This window comes from Magallana gigas, chromosome 7 (genome assembly GCF_963853765.1).
Source record: "Magallana gigas chromosome 7, xbMagGiga1.1, whole genome shotgun sequence".
Taxonomy (NCBI): domain Eukaryota; kingdom Metazoa; phylum Mollusca; class Bivalvia; order Ostreida; family Ostreidae; genus Magallana; species Magallana gigas.
In genome coordinates this window covers 7,305,569-7,327,110 of record NC_088859.1, presented here as the reverse complement: position 1 = coordinate 7,327,110, position 21,542 = coordinate 7,305,569, and the positions used below count along the sequence as shown (strand labels likewise).

Genomic DNA, 21,542 nt, shown 5'->3' with positions numbered 1-21,542 from the left:
TTATTTTGTTCCGAAGAATTTATTTGAACAATTTATAAATATTGATATTGACATATATTCCTATATTTAGCTTATATTTCATAAATGTCAAGAAAAGATAACTGCAATTTTCCCCTAAAAGTAGCTTATTTCATGCCGTATCTAAAAAATTACATCACAGACCCATACAATTGGTTTTATTTTCTGAATTTATAAGATTTTCTAAAAAATCTGTTATAATTAAAGTAAAATTTTGAGACTTTTATATTATGTTTTGCATGTAAAATTGCTAAAAAATATGTTGACAACAGTGGTTTTTTAAGTGCAAAAAGGTCAAAATATTTATAAGGTGATGAAATTGTGCACATTTTATTTATAATAGTTTTAAATTGTTTATTGTTAGTAGAATTAATATATATTTGATGACATAGTTCATTCCAATAAAAAATAAAAGACGGAAAAGAGATTTATCTGAAACTGCTTTTTCAGTGCAGAAATTGATGTTAAATGCACCGTAGTGCCGAAAAAAGCATATAAATCCACAATTTTTGTTTTGAATTTTGGTTAAGCTGTGAATGTAGAATTTTAAGAATACTGTAGAAAAAAATTAAAGATTCTTGAGAGCAGGATCCAACCTCCTTAGATACTTTTATTCATTTTTTATTTCAAGGTTACTGAGAGAACAATTTTGTCGAGGTAAAAATCAAAATCTGATCACATGATCTAGTCTGACAGATATTTTAAAGTTTTGAAAAAACCGTTTCTGCAATTTATCTATACAATTCAGCAGCAATGTCATTTGTGATGTTTTTAAACTTACCCACATAATATTTGCCCGTTAATATCCTAACTTCAATGTGACTGTACAGAAGTAACAAATCAACCATACCATGTGCTCGCCATGCTTGTTTTGATCATTTGACAAACTTTTGTTAACAGAGATGTAAGCAGGGCTTGCGAAGCACGACCTCTGGTTAATGTATACAATGACTAATTTCAGTTTTAACCGCACTGACATTTAATTGATTAATTAATTGAGTATTAACATTTAATTGATTTATATAGTGTTTGAAAATATTATTTTTATCACAAAAAATAATGTAACTATGAGATATCCAGTTCAGATGGTGAATGCACATTGAAACAATTCACCATCAATGAGACAATGGCACTACTTGTTAGTCTTCCTTCGAGATATTCAAATTACTGAAATTTACTGAATATTTAGTGCTAAGAAAAACCTGAAAAGTTTAGCAAAGCAAAAAAAGAATTGAATCCAAGTCAGTCAATATATTTTAGAATAATCAGTATTCAAATATGATATGCGTGCTATTCAGCGTGCATTTCGTATTTATGATCAAATAAGGAACAATTCATTATCAACAATCTTTAATATATTTGCAAACATTAAACTATATTTTTTTTTGTTCGTGTAAGATGTCTGATGAATTTTTCCTTTTCAGGCATAACATGTCAGCGACCAAACGTTACGCCCCCTCTCAAAATAGCTACAGATCCAAACAAACAAACATATGATTATAATGAGGCTATTAAGTTTCGCTGTGCAGAAGGATACAACTTGAATGGAACGGCAGTCCAACATTGTACACAGAATGGAATTCTTCAACAGAATTTGCCTACATGCTTACGTATGTATTTTATTTCAACTCTTAAAAATCGGAAATAAAGAGGCTAGGTATTAATCGAATTAACAATCAGAACATCCTTTACTTTTTCGATATGGTGTATTAAGCTTTTAATTGTCATTTGATAAAAGAGACATAATTTAATTTTAGCTTTGAAATTTGAATATTTTGCTATATATTTAAATTTATACGGAGTTCTTTTTAAGAAGATTATTATAGTGTAAAAATGACCACGACCATCTAGTCCTCTAAAGGTCAGTAACTGGTTGAAAAAATCTGCGCTCTATGTGCAGGTTATTGCGCATTTTTTAGTGAAAATCGTTTCAAGGTCGAACATCGCAAATGCAGAGTAAAATGTTAAAATATACAGGTTATGTAACGTTTTTGTTTTGAAAATGGATAACTTATTATACAAATTATTTCAAGTTAAATGAATCTTTAGAATAATGTTCAAAAGTATTTTTATTATTTCGCCACCTCTTTAAAATCGACGTTATCCATGTCGAAGTCAATGTCTTACGATAAGGTCAGTTTTGACGTAAGTATTGACAAAAATTAACGTCGTGGATTCTTTTTAGCAGCGTCAAAAATTAAAATTGAAATTGAAATTATAATTTGCAATATAAAAACATATGCGCGATTTTTTCATGTTCTGTGCGAGGGGAAAGGTAATGTTTTATCTATTACAAATGAAATTTAAATTTGATTTGTAAACATCCCGCTATTCTAAAAAATTCTATAAATTATGTAAAATGGCTAATAAGACACGTTTATAGAGTCAAATTTAAAGGCGGATAGCATAAAAGCTGTCCTGTCAATTACGTTTTAGTTTGTCAAAAATTTTACCTATACGTTAGCATTCCATTGCTGAAAATTATGAGAAAATCATTTTGTAATTTTGTATATATAAAATTGAAAATAATATCCCCTTTTTCCCTATATAATCCTAAATAAAATGTCGGCGATGATTCAAACATACGACTTAAATTTGAGCGGCGCGGAAAACAGATTAAATATCTGGTCAATTTTCTTAATATTTTGCACATACTTAACGCATCAGTTGACTTCTCACTTGAAAAATAAATAAAAACGTTTGTTTAATACGTTCTCCCCCGAGATTCCTTAAAGGGATTTGGACACGATTTGAGTTCAAAAAATTTATTTTTATTTCTATCTATAAAATTGTTCACTGGTGCATTTTAAATGATTGACCAAAATATTGAATGTTAAAGTCAAGTTACAAGCGATATGCAAAGGTAAGAATTGACTGTGATGAAAACAAAGCCCGAGTGTTATGGTTGTTTACAAAAAATGTATGTAGAGAATTACAATTTGTTCAACAAATGACTTGTAAAAATCAATTTAAAATTATTCAATATCTTCACAAATACTAGTATTATCAACAAAAGAAAGTTATATTTTATTGAAACTTACACCAATACAACACATTTATAAACAATAACAATATTCGAGCTTTGTATACAAAACAAAGAATTATGAACTCTGTATCTTGCTTATAACTTGATACTTGACTTTCAAATTTTGCCAAAGCATTATAAACTTCTATATTTATCATTATAAACATTGAAAATGGAAAAAAAAATTGAAAGTTTAAAGTCAAATCGTGTCTAAGTCCCTTTAATGCTAGCCTTGTATCCTGAGTTACCGATAATAACCATTGCGGCTCATGCGCATTATCGCTTATATATTTTCTGCGTTGACCCCAGAGTCAACGATATAAATAAACTTCAAATATAATTGTAAAAACTGGTAAAACACATATCCTGCGTTAGCTGATTATGCAATTTCCCTTCTTCAATGATCGCTTCCTTCATAAACGCACGAATCATCAAAGAAAGTATTCTATTGTTATGTTTTGAATTACATCTTTCTTTTTACAAATATATCAATTGATCGTAAAAAGAAAGATAAATTAACTAAATCATTGTTAATGTACGTTCGATAAAAGAAACAGCCAAATCTTCTGTTATAGAAATTTGAGTCTGATATCAGCATTATTGTTTCGTATAATCCGTGATTTTTCTCAGGATGCTGAATGTTTTGACCAATCGAAAAAATGGGTGTGTATATTTCAGTTCTGTCTACAAAGCTATGGATGTACAATCAATATCCAGAATCATACTCGGTGGACTGTACATAAAGTATTTGGTGTCTATAGCATTAAGAAATGTAGGGTTTATTATAGATGGTATTGCAATCATAAAAAAGCATGTAAAATAACTTATTAACAAGGCTAATCCAGATTATTCTAATGTATACAGTGTATACGCAATTAAAACTTATTTTATCGGGTACAGAGACAGCACAGTTTTGATTTTTACATGCAAACATAATTAGTGTTATAAATGTATGTAGCTTTTAATTTAGTGTACTTAGGTATGTTCTTTATGTTCTTAGCTGATATGTATTTGTACAGCGCTTTAGAGTAATTTGATATAAGTTATATATGGTGCTATATAAAAATTGTATAATGATCATAATTTATGTAATTAAAATGTCATTAGATTCTAATATTTGTAAAAATGTAGTTCTTAAGATTCAACATTTCAATAGTAGGTAATGTATAGTTTTGTTGCAGGTTTTATAAGTTTTCATATTTAGGAATATCTTGTGCGACCAACAGTTGCATCAAAATGCCCATGAATATTTTTATATATTTTCGGCCAATACTTTATAGGATGTTGCATACGTGAAATAATTATATGTAAGATAATTAAAATGTTTCTTTTCAGGTATAACATGTCGGCGACCAAACGTTACGCCCCCTCTCCAAATAGCTACAGATGCAAACAAACAGACATTCGACTTTAGTGAGGCTATTGGGTTTCGCTGTGCAGAAGGATACAACTTGAATGGAACGGCAGTCCAACATTGTACACAGAATGGAATTCTTCAACAGAATTTGCCTACATGCTCTCGTGCGTAAAATAAATGTTTATTCTTATAATTATCTTATACAATTCACATGATAAATCGATAAAAGGCGTCAAATCAAACTCCAACTTTTTAATCTATGTCTCTCCCTTTTCTCTCTCTCTCTCTCTCTCTCTCTCTCTCTCGTAAACGAAATAAACAAACCACAGTTTGTCCCTTTGCCCCAATCGTTATGTAAAGACCCATAGGTTTATCACAGTAGCTTTTGTATTTAAGGTGGATGGTTGGTCAAAAAATTAGCAATCAGATTTTCTTCAAAATTGTATTGTGTCTATAAGCTAAAAACTATCATTTAGTAAAGAAAAAGACCAAATATTCAACCTTTTAAATTTGAGCAATTTCTTATATTCTTTTTTACCAAAACTGTTGTCAAAATATACAAAAAATAAATATAAGGTTTTGCACGTTGGTTTGATGCGAATTCCGCACACAAGTGCAGACTGTTGCCTTTTTTGCTCACCTGAGCTGAAAGCTCATGATCAAGTAAGATTTCGTAACCACTTCACTGTCTGCTTGTTCGTCAGTCTGTCTGTCCGTCTGTAAATTTTGTCACATTTTCGACTTCATTTCTAGAACCGTTCGGCCAATTTTAACTAAATTTGACACAACGCATCATTTGGCAAGGGAAATTCAGCTTTGGTTAAAAGAAGGACCACGCCTTCTTTTAAGGGGATATAATTGTAAATTTTTCTTACAAATGTTCCATTTACCTGAGTAGATGTAAATAATATCCTTAGATAGTGTAAATTTAAGTCAAATCATAATCTTTGGTTTATTCTGGGACAACATTGGAAATATTTAATTTTACATAGGAAAATTGTTTATAAATTATTCTCATAATTTCAAATGTTAAGATGTATGGTTTTACTTATATGCAAGCATCTTCATAAATAGTTGATTCAAAACGGTTTACTCTGTGATCCAGGACAATTTTTGGACCCACAAGGGGTTCAAAGGTTGATGTGGGTGTTAAGCGTATATGAAAAATTGTTTAAGGTCTTCTTGAGAATGTGATTTCATAAACATATCACATATGTGATATGCTTATGAAATCATCCTTTTACATAACGCCTCACTGTTTAACATTAGAATATTTAAAGAAAATTTTAAAAATAATTTTATATAGGATCTATATATGTTCTTTTAAATTGTCTATATAATTTGTATATGACTCAATAATGCTGATTTAACTACAGATATTGTTGCTCAGGTGAGCGATGTGGCCCATGTGCGTCTTGTTTTATCATTTAGAACAGCTGTACAACTCTGCACTTTCAGACTTATCTTGAAGATTTGAATAATTTTTAAAAATTTGAAAGGGTATCATTGGTGTCTATTCTACAAACATTTGTTGAGAAAAGGGTTGAATATTTCCCATTTATGCTGAAGTTTTGTCTCAAGTTAAAATATGGTACCTAATTTTTATCAGTCACCATAGGATCTATTTAAAAATGTGAAAATATCCAGTCTGTACTTTGCACTTTTGTGTTTAGGCACATAGCGTAGAGCCACATTGATAATATTTCTTTTCCCAGACCATTTAACCAAATGATCTGAAACTTGGATAGTGTAGATTCAAGTTTGTTCAAATCATGATTCCCAAGATTAAGGTTGAGTCACAATGGGCATATATATATATATATATATATATATATATATATATATATATATATATATATATATATATATATATATATATATGTATATTGAAGTAATTTAACTTCATAAAGGGATATGACCTATACAAGTACAATACACTTTACATAGTATTTCCTTGATATCAATTTACATGTATATTTACTCTTGAGTCATAAAACTATTGCTATGATTATATAATGCATATAATACATTATAATATTCTAGGCGAATAAACATACACATACATTTCTATGGGAATATGCCTCATGTACAATGTGCAAGTTCAATACGACTCAGTTGCAAGGTATATGTGCATTCTGTATTTAATTATATAACTATTACACTATCTTAAAAGTAAATTTAATGAATTTAATGAATACATAGGAGGACTTCAGTTATAACGATTTACACTTTAACTTTTTATTTCAAACCTCTCTCTCTCTTTCTCTCTCTCTCTCTCTATTCAATCAAAGAAAGAGCAAAAGAATTATAAATTTGATTAGAGACGAGCTCGGTGCAAGCAACGACTAGGTCATCCGTCGCAGCTGTGACGAACTTGTGACGTAATACAAATTTGATACCTGACCATGATACAATATTGAGACACATGCTTTAGATACACATACAAGTTTTTTTCATGAGATTTCTTTGTGAAATACAGTTGCATTCGAGCCATATACATGCAACTTGATAAATATACAATCGATATATTGTTGGGAGTTGATTTTAATCAACTCTCCTATGCAGTTACTTTTGCAAACCGAAAGTGAAACAGTGTTTGGACCTAAGCATAAATTATCACTGCTGGCAAGACTTAGTTCTTGAAAATAATTTTTAAAAATTCGATGTAATGTATGCTGAAGCATTGTTTTTCAAGGAAACTAATCAATAAACACTTTAAAAATAGTCAGATTTTATATAATTATACGAACAACTAAGATATTTTTATAGTCTCATGTATTCCTACGCCAGAGTTTAATATAGCCTCGTTCAACCAAACGTTCGGCTGTCTCCGTAAATCTCCGACAAGCAGAGAGGCTCTCTTGCTTGTCGGAGATTAACGGAGACAGCCGAGCGTCTGGTTGAAAGAGATAAGAGTTCGATATCAATAGTGCTTGGATCCATACGATTTTTAGAATTGCTTCGATTACTTTAATATTCATAGTTTGAAATCTATCTTTAGATATTACACAGCATGATTCATTTGGGGTTTCTCGAAATTCTTGTCGGAAAAGTCTAAAATCCATATAATAAAAAAGTGCATAATTCAAATACAGACTAGAAACTAATTGCCATGCAAGATAATTTGATTTTAAAATATTTTAATGATAATCGATAAAATCAACTCCCGTCAGTACTTCAGTACTTTGATGTTAGTATAGTCCTAATAAAGCATTTAACCTTATTAGGCTAATATATGTACATGTACAGTAACGATCAGACCCAACCTAACACCAGAGTAAACCCCAACTAAACCCCGGGTTTACTTTCTGGGTTTACTCTGGGTTTACTTTTTGAAATTTTGGGTCCACTCGGGGTTTACTTTTAAAAATTGTTTTATGCGAAGATTCTAGAATTTTTACAGGGCGTTCTGGGGAATAATTTTGTTTTCAAAGGAGAGGGAGCATGCACGGATCACAAAGTTTTTTTCCGAGGGGGAGGGGTTGAGAGTCTGACGGTTATTTCATTTGCCAGGGAATGTCCTAGGCATATTTTAAAATTTTATATTGTTTTTTATACAAATGTGAATTTTGCAGGGGGTGGGGGTCTGTAACCCTCCCCTTTCCCCTTCTAGATCCGCACACGTGGAAGACCGATGCCTTTTTATAGTATTTTTAATCATTGTTATGTAATTAATCATTTTCAAAATTATCGGAATGCCAATATTACCTTTCAAGGCAGGCAAAAGTTAAAATACGAACCATTTAGCCTCGGTGAGCATACGGCCAGAATGCGTACGCATACAAAAGATATGGCAATATTCAAGAAATTTGGGTGGACGGTCTGGGTTCAATCCATTCGATTCTTTTTCAGACTGAGAGCTACCGACTTGCAGCTAGATTTTTTTATATCTTATTGATTATGTCATTTTTATTTAGTCTCAAAGAGTCAGCTGTATTCTTTTTAAATCGATGAGGCTTTCCCTTAAAAAAAAGCAAGTAATCGGGCACAAATTTCAGTGTTAGCATTTTACAATTTAAGGGTCTAATAAAACTTTGTATGAGGTTTTAAGGGTGTTGTTTACTCAGGAGGGTTTTAGTTCTCAAATTTGGATTGTTATAAAGTTAAATGTAATGAGTAAAATTTGTTCTAAACGAAAAAAGTATTAATGAAATGAATTATTATTGACAAAACATTGGATATTTTTACTTTATTATGGAATAAGGCTCAAACAAAAATATACTTTTAGCCAAACAGAGGAAATTCGGACTAAATCTTGCAGATTTTGTTTTCCGCGTTAAAATCTTTGGCAGTACTCTAATATTAAAAGCTGAGATTCTATACTTTAGCCTATTTAATTTTTCATATTTTCTGATGGTTTTACTTCATTTATTCATTAAAATAAGCACAAATTGCAAAAATATTGAAAAATGCTTAAGAACGATATATGTAAAAGACACTATATCTCAAGATTTTGATCATTGACCTCATATAAATTTCATGTCAATAGAATAAGGTCAATATAAGTAGTTCATTACTATATATGTTTTTGTATTATCATCATTCAATTTTTTGTAAGATTGAATAAAAAATGGGTAGGGATTTAAAAACTGATAGACTGGAATATTTCTTAAAATTGTTGCTGAAATCTTGATAATGTGTACCTATGAAGTGCCACTACAATTCATAAACTGTATTTCATTTTTTAAAGTGTTTTATTATTTGTAATATATTCACATTTTAAAAAAATTCTATTGTAGTGTAAAATTTGATGGGATTTTTCTTGATTTTTCAAAAAATATTTAATGGCCATTAACTCAAAAAGTAGGTTATTGACCTACTTTTTTTAAAGTGGAAAATTTAAATAACACTACAATCAAAGGTCTATAACATACAATAGATGGTGTCTCATTATCGTCAGTGGATTTGTTTTTCATTCTGAGTGAACGTCATCCTTAAGATACAACTCTTCATTGCTTTATCCGAAAAGTTGCATTGAAAAAAGATTTACATCGCAATTTTAGCTCACCTGAACCGAAGGTTCAAGTGAGCTTTTCTGATCACCCGTTGTCCGTCGTCCGTCCGTCCGTCCGTCTGTAAACTTTTCACATTTTCGACTTTTTCTCAAAAACCACTGGGCCAAATTTAACCAAATTTGGTACAAAGCATCCATATAGAAAGGGGATTCTAAATTGTTAAAAAAAAAAAAAGGGCACAGCCCTTTTCAAAAGGGAGATAATTGCGAAACAGTGAGTATAGGGTGCGTGTCTTTAAAAATCTTCTTCTCAAGAACCACTGCACAAGAAATGCCAATTTTTACACAAAAGCTTGAATATATAGTGAAGATTTTAAATTGTAAAAATCGTGACCCTCGGACCAAAACTATGTGGTAGGGACCCAGGCGGGGTTCAAAGTTTAACATAGAAATACATAGGAAAATGTTTTTAAAATCTTCTTCTTAAGAACTACTGCACCAGAAATGCCAATTTGTACACAAAAACTTGCATATATAGTGAAGATTCTAAATTGTAAAAAATCGTGACCCCCGGACCAAAACTGGGGCCCCAGACGGGGTTCAAAGTTAAACATAGAAATACATAAGAAAATGTTTAAAAAATCATCTTCTCAAGAACCACTGCTCCAGAAATGCCAATTTTTACACAAAAACTTGCATATATAGTGAATATTCTATAATGTAAAAATCGTGACCCCCGGAACAAAACTAGGGCCCCAGGCGGGGTTCAAAGTTTAACATAGAAATACATAGGAAAAATGTTTTCATTACTTTTGTTCCATTTATTCAACTAAATTGTGCACCGAAAAACCCAACTGTGTCTCCCTGATTATTGACAACTTATTGCATAAGTATATTAGGTTGTGTAATCAAGAAATGACGGATGAATACGATAAGGTGTAAAAACTCACTAAATATTATATTAGTTTATCGCTTACATTTAATTTGGATACCGTGCCCGATAAAAAAAAAATAATATGTAAATTGATTTGTTATCGGGCACGGTCTCCAAAATAAATGTAAGCGATAAATTTATTTTGTGATTTTGTTGCAATATTGCAGCTAGTTTGGTTGATCATTATAGATACGGCAGATCAACGCACGTGGTTTGGATCTATTTATAAACAACCATACCATAGATAATCTTGTTTCACATGGGAATTAAATTTTTAAAAAAGTATGTTTTATTATAATTAGGGAAACACTGTTAATGTGTTTCCCTCGTATACAAATGATGAACCCGTAAAATTTGCTCTGACAGTGCAGAAAGAAGATAATTTATTTTTGAACTTTGAAATTTCTTCGATTTTTGTAACCATGATGAGTTAGGATTCATTGTATTACAAATGCATCACTAGGTATTTTATAAGGAAATATACTGAGTATACAATCACATGGTGATGTTAAAATTGCATATAAAAATATTGTTGCATATTGTGGTATTAATGGACTTATTGAACGTACGACCTAACTCAGACAGCGCGGACATGGATCTCTATCTCGCGGGATCCCTGGTCTAGGACGGATGTGCCCCGGTGCATAGCGAGGGCTATTGTGAAATCTTGTTGATGAACCCATGCTTTATGTGTATTTGTGTGTTGTCTGCTTGGCAATAAATACTGTCATACATTGTACTTCATAACCCGAAGGAATCAGCAAAGAAAGCATTTAATTGTCTATAGTAACTTCTTTCTTTTAACTAATTAATAAGTTAAGCGTAGAAAATAAGTAAAATTCACTAATGTTAATGAACGTATGTACGTTAGCTAAAAGAAACAGCCACATTGTCTCCTGTGAGATGATGTAAATATGCCGGTATTACATATGTATTTTCATAATAAATAGTATGTTGTCGTTGTCGTTGTTGTCGCAAAACTTTTCAAAATTTAATCTTCTTCTTAGGAACATCTGGGCCGAGTTCAACCAAACTTGATACACAGCATCTCTGTGTAAAAGGAATTCTTTGTTGAAATGAAGGGTCACACCCTCTTTAAAGGGGAGATAATTTGGAACTATTGAAAATTCGGTGGTATTTTTCAAAAATCTTCTTGAAACAATTTGGCTGGAAAAGCTCAAATTTGTATAGAAGCATCCTCAGGAAGTGTAGATTTAATTTTTTTCAAATCATTGTCCCCGGGGGGTGGGTGGGGCAACGATATGGGGATCAAGTTTTACATAGAAATATATTGAAAAAAATCTTTAAAAACCCTTCTGGAAAAGCATTCAGTCTGAAACTTGTGTAAAACACAGATTGTGTAGAATAAAGTTTGATCATGATTCCCTGGAGAAAGTGGGGCCACAAAGGGGGGATTTTAAATAGGAATAGAGAAAAATCTTCTCACAAATACTAAAACAACTAAAGGGGCTTGGTGATATGTGTATGAAAATTGGCAGGTTTTTTTAACTTTTTGTGTAAGATCTTTTGTACGTAGTTGTCAAGGTATTTCGAATTTTATATTATAATGCTGATCAGATTTATGTATATATTTGTCGAGGTGAGCGATGTTGCTCTTGGGCCTCTTGTTCCAGTTTTTTTGTTTTTGTTTTTGTCACACAACGTGCAAAAAATGTTATTTAGTGACCTTTTATTCTTTTCGTCAATAGGTACTATAAAGTACAGCGGTGTGGAAGTGCCAAATAAATAAAAAATATCTGTTTATAGAAAAAGTTATTTGTTCGGGCAAATAAGTTATTTGTTTGGATGAATTAAGATTTGTTCGGACTATTGAGCTATTTATTTGGACAAAATAAAAGCTTAGAAAACAATTGAAAATATAAAACATGTGAATGTATTGAGAAGATAGTATCACATCTATCTTGACTGTTATTAAAAAAATATGATTAATGAATAATAGTAACGGAAACATACGACGCTCATTTTGGTAAGTCGAAGGCGCCATTCAGTTAATTTTGATTTATAGCTAGAAACTGCGTACCGGTATAATGATGACAAACTTTGATTTTGCATTGAATATTTTTGATGCTATGTCGGAGCCTTAAAATGACAATGTTTCAAAATTGTTTAATAGGCAACACTCATCTGGGTTATTGTTTAGTGTTAGACTATAGGAAACCCATGACTCCAGGAAAATGCCAGTCACACCCTTAACTGACATGCATAATGGTGATAGATTTTGAGAAATGAGCATATATTCTGGCAGCCGAATATGTCAGATATTGTATAAATGTTAGTGCTTCATACATTTCTGTGTATATTATACAATTATTTAATGTTTGAGCAGTCAATAGACCAGAATATTTTTCCCGAGGTGCAGGGAACAGCTCAGTATGATCTATTGCCCGAGGCCAACGGCCTGGTCTATTGACTGTTCAAGCATTAAATAATTGTTTTATTACCTAATTCCTTTTTTAATTTTCGGGGTTTACAATTTGCAAATTGCAGATGGTTTTCGTGCCATTATGCAATATACTCAGATTTTCCCCCCATCTTTTACATGCACAAAACCTGTTGCATGCATTACAATATGTCAATTTAATATTAGTTTACACATTGAAGGGGAAGTCTTCAACCCATTAGATTTTAAATAGTCTTTTACCTTATTTAAAGCTTTATAACTGTTGATTATTTGATACTCCATTTTAATGAAATTAAATTTGGTTTCACCAAGTACTAAAACAGCGTCTATGTAAAGGAATATACATTCCCTGAGAACAATCGAAAGGATGTAACATTAACATACCCGCGTTCTGAAATACGTTGCCGGTCCAATAGATCGCAGTCTATTGACCGGCGGTCCAATATATCGAAGTCTATTGACCGGCGGTCTAATAGATCGCAGTCTATTGACCGGCAGTTCAAAATAGACGCAAATATTTTATTTGTAATAAAACAACAAAATCCCTTTGATTAGGTAATAAAGCAATTTATCATTTGAAGGAAAAAGAACATTCCGGGAAAGGGATGGCTTAATCACTGACCCCCACCCCACCCCCTTCATCTACACCATTGCCAGTTCAGATCTAAATTACTTGTCAAAAAAAACTGTTTTTATGAACAAATAACCTTACTCTGAACATATAGCTAATTCGTCCGAACAAATCCTAATATCCTAATTCGCCCGAACAAATCCTAATTTGTCTGAAGAAATTACTTATCCATCTAAACAAATAGCTAATTCGTCCGAACAAATATTAATTCATCCAAACAAATAGCTAATTCATCTAAAGAATTTCTAACTTCTCCTAAGAAATCCTAATTCGTCCAAACAAATAACTTATTCGTCCATGCAAATTCTAATTCGTCCAAACAAAAAACTTATCCGTCCAAACAAAAAAATAATTCGTCCAAACAAATCCTAATTCGTTTGAAAAATAACCTTTCTATTCGAACAAATAGCTGATTTGTTCAAACAAATCTGAATTCGTCTAAACAAATTACTTATTCGTCCGAACAAATAACTTATTCGTCCGAACAAATAACTTATTTGTCCGAACAAAGAAGATTTATTAAAAGGGAAGGAAAGTCTAACACATATTTTATTTATATTAATAAAGTAGTTTAAATTATCACATTTTCCATGCTGTTTTGAAAATAAACTACATAATTTTGCTTCAATGCACATTAGAAGTTAGAGAAATTGTATTTACTGGAGGCTGACGTGATGTGGAACTCTTCTGTATTAACACCCCCCCCCCAAAAAAAAAAATATTTTGACGTCACACCATCTATTCCGGTTTGGTTTTCATATACAATGTACACAGTGCTCTAAATAAAACGCTATATTGTGCCTTTCTGTTACTCAAGTAATCAACTAAAGAAAATTGATTATGTTTAGGTTTACACGTCAATCTAAAGAATAAGTACAAGTTTGCATAAATATATGCATTTTTATGAAATAAAAAACAGCTGTTAATCTCCTATCATTTAAAGTTGAAAATAATTTTTATTCCAAGTCAAGTTCTTCGCTAACAAAATAAGTATGTTATAATTGTTATTGGGATGTTTAAATACTTTTTTAAAGTCGAAAATACCATTTCGAAATAACGACGGCAAACATTTTTTACGATACTTGACATCTACGCGGAGATTCCTCCGTCTCTGACACTAACCGCTTTAAGATTTCAACGAACATGCTCCGTTTGAGGTTGGTTTGTAATTTAGAGGAAAGTCAGCGGTAAAAGAATGGTCTCAAGTCGATATTGTTTTAAATTTTTCGTAACTTGTCATTTAGAGTGAATATGATGATTTGTTAATATACTGATGCTAGTTGATAAAGGAAACCGAAATAGATGGTGTGACGTCATAGATTAAAGTTCAATGGCAGCTCCCATAGCGGCGGGAAATTATAATTTAGCGATCGATTTTCTTGATTTATTCATTGTTACGAGGGTTTTAATGAAAACAAATACAATTTACAATTATATTAGATGATAATTAATTGATTTATTGTACAACATATTTTTAGTTTCCTTTCCCTTTGATTTTTTATCTGGCCCTTCCATGCAGCTGTAATAAAGTGTATTAGTCAAGCAGTGCTTGGTAAAAAATTTGTAAATAAACCTCATTTAACGATCTCCGATCTTCAGCAAAGTTCGACAACTCTAAGTTATTCGGATTTTATTCGTACCACAACTGTGTCTTTTATATAGACAAATAACAGGGGCGTACAAGGCGTTGTATATCCCCCACTCGGAGGAATGACGACGAAAGAATTTCAATTCAAGTTAGAATATTAATTTTTGACTGGCATGCATTGTTTTCATTATAAATTTTACGATGGAAGTCAATATTGTGATTTCATTCTATTAACACGACAAGTATAGGTTTCTAAATTAAGCTGCATGCCGTTTTTGCCTAAAGCTTGGACCATTCACTGTTCTTAATTGCAAAATTAGGTATGACTGGGTCCTGACTCCATCCTAAAGGTACTTTTATTTAAAGAATTAGTTTATATTGACTTTTATTATTGCTTAATTAAAATGGAGTCTAGACCCATTTTCACCAAAAACGTTTTACTTTATTAATAATTGTCAAACAGTTAAATATGTATTCACACCTACTCTAATGTGTCAACGTAGCTCAGTGTGATAGGCGGAGGCTCGTAGTCCATCCTTCTCCATGGAGGGGGTGTTCGAATCGTATATACGGCGTTTTATTTTTAATTCATTTGCTTCTAAGTAAATGTTTTGCTTTTTTATTAGATTATTATGAAAAGAAAAAATCTAGTACCATTGATATAATGACAACAATTTCGTAATGTTCACAATCTGTACACACAATGTCGAATAAAAATAGAGCACATATATGAGATCATGCTGCAATGCTAAGAAAACATCGAATAAAACAAAGGGGATAAGTAGCAAGTGCATGTATTTTTGTATATTATCTATACTACTATATTAAAATAATAGACTCGATTATTTAAGTTTTTATACCGAGAAATCGGATGAGTACTGTCTTTTGTTTTATATATTTTTAACATCATATGTACTTAAAGATTACCAATTTGTTTTTATTTTTTCTCAATCAAGCTTCGCTAATTAATAATCAAAGAAAATTCTTTAAAAAAATCCGGAAATCATCTGATTTTTTTTAGTTTTACAATCTTGCGCATGCGCATTACATTCACGCTAAATCAAGGGAGGCTCTTAAGTTTATGTTTCCAAAATATGACATTTGTATGGATAAACTCAGAAACGATATTCCAAATACGTGTAAATTTTCATTGAAAATTTGTCATATATTCATCAAAGGAAATACAGGAGATAACTCTAACTCAGTGCATTTAATACGAAAAATCCCGAGAGTTCCGAATGTCAACATTGTGTGTAAATTCAAAGCGAGGAAAAAAGTTGGTGAAAAGTGTTGAATTCTTCATTAGTATAAATTAAGTTTTTAGATGAAAGATATTTACGGCCTCAAAATGGTTTTTTGTGAATAATTTGATTGTTATTTAAAATGCAGCTTCATTAATTTTCTCCAAAATCGTTCCGGAACGATTCTGCAATTTTTTGCTATATTAATACGGGTGTACATTTCGGAGGCGTTTTAACTGTGGTGAAGGCCCGTCCCGAGATTTTTCACTGAGATTTTTCTAACTAAGCAGAGTGTAGTGAAATTAATAGCATTGTTGTAGGCGTAAAGCTTGGTTATGTAAATGTTAACAATACAGTGTGTCGATGTATCTATTTCGTAAATGTCCGATATCATATGTTATATGCCGACCCGTGCACGCACGAGTCAAAGTCTAGTGTATTTGTAAGAGAATGCAGTTCTATATTATACATGTACATGTACTGATGCACAGTTTCAAATATAAAGATTTTTTATATGTTCGTATGCCATTTCAAAATCCTGAGTCCGGGGATTTGTCAGACCTTGTACGCTCTTGTCCTTTAGTTAGTCTTTAGTGTTCATATTACACATAATTACTTTCATAGAACTACATTTAAGTGTACTATATTTTGCCATAAAGAAATAATCAATGTTGATCTAACAATCTTCAAAACATTTACTTCATTTTTGGAAAACAAATTTTTTGAATAAAGTATTCCTAAAATTAATTATAGTTGAATAATAATGGGTTTTTATTAATAATAAGGTTTTACTTTTAGAGCTAGCTAAATCAAATACGTTTTAACACGGAATTGTTTTATTAACATAGCCATTACCTGCCAACAACCATTTTCGTGGAATACACCCAACTTATCAACAAACCAGACGACTTACAAATATAATGAAACCATTCGATTTTTGTGTTCTGAGGGATTTTATCTGCAAGGAAATCAAGAGAAAAAATGCATAAAGAACGGGACAATCGAACCTCCTTTTCCAAATTGTACAGGTAAAGATATTTGATTACATGTATTAAGGTTTTGACTTCTATTGAATCAAAATTTGGATTTTTATTTGTACCTAAAGCTGAATTAATCTCTAGTTGCTTTGTTTTGGTCATTACATGCTAACCGCACGTTTCTTCTTACATCTTAACGGACAAACAAACATTTATATGCAATGTGACCATTTGATTTTCATGGTACTTTCATCTTTACATCATTTTATGTAGCAAAATATTAAAAAAAAAAGAACGTCACTAGGTTTTTGAACACTATAATCGAAAACGTCCTATGAAATTGATTATAGTTTGAAAGCCTCTCTTCTAAAAACTTTTAACAGTGTAAGTAAGTAAGTAATTTATTTATTTATAGTGACATGTGTATACATTTCCAAGTGTAATATTAACAACAGTCAGCATAGATTAAACACCCGGCCCGTCGGGCCTATATGCCACTTTGAACACATAATACATGAAAAAAGAAAAGAAAAGAAAAAGTAAAGAAAATAACAGTGTACTAAAGTTGTTCTCACACAAGTTTAGTAAATTGTTTTTAATCACTATTCTGACGTTAATATATGTTTGTGTCTTATTTACCTGATGAAGTAAAACGAAATAATCATTGAACTCTTTTATAAAATATTTGATGCAATACAAACTATGTAATATTTTTATTCTTAATGGAAGATAAACCATAGATGTATGTAGGGTATATAATTGTACAAAACATGTAGTGTAGTAGATTACCTTTGCGAAGGTTGTGTCGATAATAATTTTGATCAATGCCTGTCCTATCCTTTTCAACACTGTACTAAGATATGCACTATCCTTAACTTGTTTCTATGAATTTGAATAATGCATGTACAGATGTAGTAAACCAAGCAGAAGGAAATATGCCATATGACAATAAATATATCATGTCGTGGCTAAACGTTGGAATGGAGATTTTAAAATACCTACCAAATATGTTTCGAAAACAATAAAGGGCAACAACGTTTAATGTGCTACTCTTTTGCGTGTCCTAGCCATTAATGATTAGAATGTGCAACTTTATGTAAATTGTAAAAAGTAACAAGAAAAAAATTGTGAAATATAGACTTTAAGTTAACCTATTTGCAAGTTCGTTTTGCACTAAAAATTTTAGTCTACTCAAATTTGCATTTAATTTGGAAAATGTAAACAAAGAAGAAAAAACTTTAATCGTAGATACCATTATATATATATATAAATAATCCAAAATAAGTAAAGTTAATCCACACAAGTAATAAATAATAAAAAATAACAGAAAGCGGATTCAAAACTCTACCGGTTTCATTATAATCTACAGGAGTTTTCTCTTGAAGATTATAATGAAACCGGTAGAGTTTTGAATCGGCTTTCTGTTATTTTTTATTTTATATATATATATATATATATATATATATATATATATATATATATATATATATATATATATATATATATATTACACTGTGCCGGATAATTATGCCAGTGCCAAGAAGATGGCATTTTTGCACCCGCTTAAGCTGCATATATCGAAAAATTCAAATATGCCATATGATAGACCATTGCTTAAAGAGTTAACAGCCACCTTTGTTATCAGTTTATTTCACCTGTCAGGTAAGATATTTGCCTTTCAAAATTAAATTTCTATAAGAAAATAATTTTTCCCATAGGAAAATCAATATTCCTATAGGTAATTTGAAATTTCCTATCGGAATACAAGAACTTCCTATAGGAATTTTAATTCCGATAGGATTTGATAAAATCCGATAGGAAAACTTAATATCCTATAGGAAAACTACATGTCTGAATCAAATTCCTACGGGAATTACCATTGTCCTATAGGAAATATAATTCCTACAGGAATTTTAAAAAATCCTATAGGATTGTCAATATTTCCTGTAGGAGAGTCAATTCTCCTATGGGAATTATCATTTTCCGATGGGATATTAATTTTTAAAGGTGAATATCTCACCTGTCAGGTGAAACACACTAAAAACAAAAGTGGTTATATACTCTCTAGACAATGGTCTATCATTTGGTAAACATGGATTTTTCCGAAACTGTATCTTAAGCGGGTGCAAAAATGCCACCTTGGCACTGGCATAATTATCCGGCACAGTGTAAATAAATAGTACCCCAACTCCGAAGGGGTGTGTATGTCTGTCCGTCTGTCTGCCTATTTGTCCGCAACAAAAGTTTCTGTATCATTTTTCTCAGCAACTATTTATAGCAGGTGCTTGAATTTTAGCACACGTTTTTGTTTAGTCTTGCCATATGGTGGGATTCATATTTGTACCATTTGGACATCAACTTCCTGTGAAATGACGACTTTATACATTTTAGCCTAAATTTTCAAACAAATTTCTGTCAAAGCTTTCTCAGCTACTCTTTTTTGCAGGTGCTTGAATTTTAACACAATTTTGTTCGGGCATGCCAAATAGTGGATTTAGCTTTTGTACCGATCTGGCATTAACTTTCTGTTAAATGACGATTTGTTTTTCTTCTTAGCCTAAATTTTCAAACAAATCTCGTCAAAGATTTCTCTGCAACTTTTTATCGCAGATGCTTGAATTTTTTAAAACACTCTTTATCAAAGCCTGAAATATGATGGAATCCTTTTTTATGCCAATCCGACGTCAGTTTACTGTTAAATAGCGACAATATTAATGTTTATTTTTAGCCTAAATTTAAAAAACAATTCGTCAAAGAATTCTCAGCAACTATTAATAGAAGATGTTTGAAATTTTAACACACTTTTTCATTTTGGCATGCTACTTGGTGGAATTTATTTTTGTACCAATCAGAAGTGACTGTTTAAAAAAGTTGACTTTGCTTTTTTTGTATATTCACATCAGAGCGGGGGTTTTACTAGTGAGACTTGGCTCACGTTTGCGAATTTTTTATTATAATTGCAGAGTGCAAGAGATTTTGCAGCGAAGCTCAATTCAGTATTCATTAAAATGCAATTATGTTTTAACTTAGCTATTACTTGCCAACAACCAGTTTCTTGGAATACAACCCACATCTTAACAAACGAAAAGACTTACAGGTACAATGAGATTATTAGATTTTTGTGTTCTGAGGGATTTTATCTACAAGAAAATAAAGAAAGAAAGTGCACTAAGAATGGACCGCTTGAACCTCCATTCCCAAATTGTACAGGTATAAGAATTCATCATTTATGTTTAAGTTTGGATTTTTGTAGAATCAAAATATATAAAATTATATTTTAAAGGTCATATTTTATCTCTGTTATGTAACAGGATGTACTTTCCTACTAGTTTGCTAAAAAATATTTCGTGTAATAATTTTCGGTTTCCCTATTTGTCCAGTTACTTAAAACTTATTAAAGCTAGTGACATTGTTTTAGCCATAACATGCCAACCACCAGTTTCCTCGGAGGCACCCCATATCTTAACAGACAAAGAGACGTATAACTACAATGAGACCATTCAATTTTCATGCTCAGAAGGATTTTTTCTGCAAGCAAATCAAGAGAGGAATTGCACAAAAAATGGACCGCTTAAACCCCCTTATCCAAATTGTAAAGGTACGGACATTTGTTGATTAATGTTTACACGAGGACGTTTGTTACCTATTTTACACTTGTGTACACCTTAAATATTAGCTCTTATCGGTAATGGTAAAACAAATAATATATCTATCCAATTAGTTTTCTTAAACTTAAATGCATTTTCTCTTAGTAGTTCATTATACTCTTACATTTGTCTAGCTTCTAGAAAAAAATAATCTAATTACTTCATTCAAGCAATTATATGCCAATTGTCAGTTTTCCCCCAATAGTTCCGAAGAACAATTGCAAAAAAAAAAACGTTGAAACGGTAATTGATGATTGATGAAAACAAAAAAGGTCATGTCCGCATTTGCCCGGTCCTAATTCTCAGGTACTTTTGGTTTTGTCTTAGTCTTACATGGATGCTAGTAGTTTTTCAGGGGCCTTTTCAAGTGTCTTTTTGTCACAACCTACAGACAATTGGGTCTAGTGTTCCTTCTGACCTCTTTTGTATTCGATTCTATGTGATGTAGGAATAATAAAATTTAAACATAGCAATATGTCTCAAAATTTCTTTTAATGAGACATTTGTGACGTCCGTGTTATATATAATGGAATTATTATGTTTGGTTCATTAAAAGATGACAGCACTAAACGCCGCATTTTAGGTCTTTTCCGGTCAACATTGTTACATTTATTCCTCGTTTAATTTTAATTCTACTAGTCATTTGTTACGTAATCAATCTTCAATAGAAATTTATTGCCATAATGGTTTTAAACTAAGTTAATAATTCGTTGTTTTCTTACCCTTAGTGCTCTGCAGATATCTTAAA

At 31.3% G+C, this 21,542-nt stretch overlaps 1 protein-coding gene across 1 annotated transcript in view; it reads left to right on the top strand.

Annotated features, from left to right (window-relative positions):
- Positions 1–1,450: 1,450 nt before the first annotated feature.
- Positions 1,451–21,542, top strand: part of LOC105322541 (receptor-type tyrosine-protein phosphatase mu) — a 37,565-nt gene continuing 17,473 nt past the window's right edge. The window contains exons 1-4 of the mRNA XM_066065386.1: positions 1,451–1,628; positions 4,379–4,564; positions 17,019–17,198; positions 20,566–20,745. The gene's annotated coding sequence lies outside the window, so the exon portion shown is untranslated. The remainder of the gene's footprint in view (positions 1,629–4,378; positions 4,565–17,018; positions 17,199–20,565; positions 20,746–21,542) is intronic.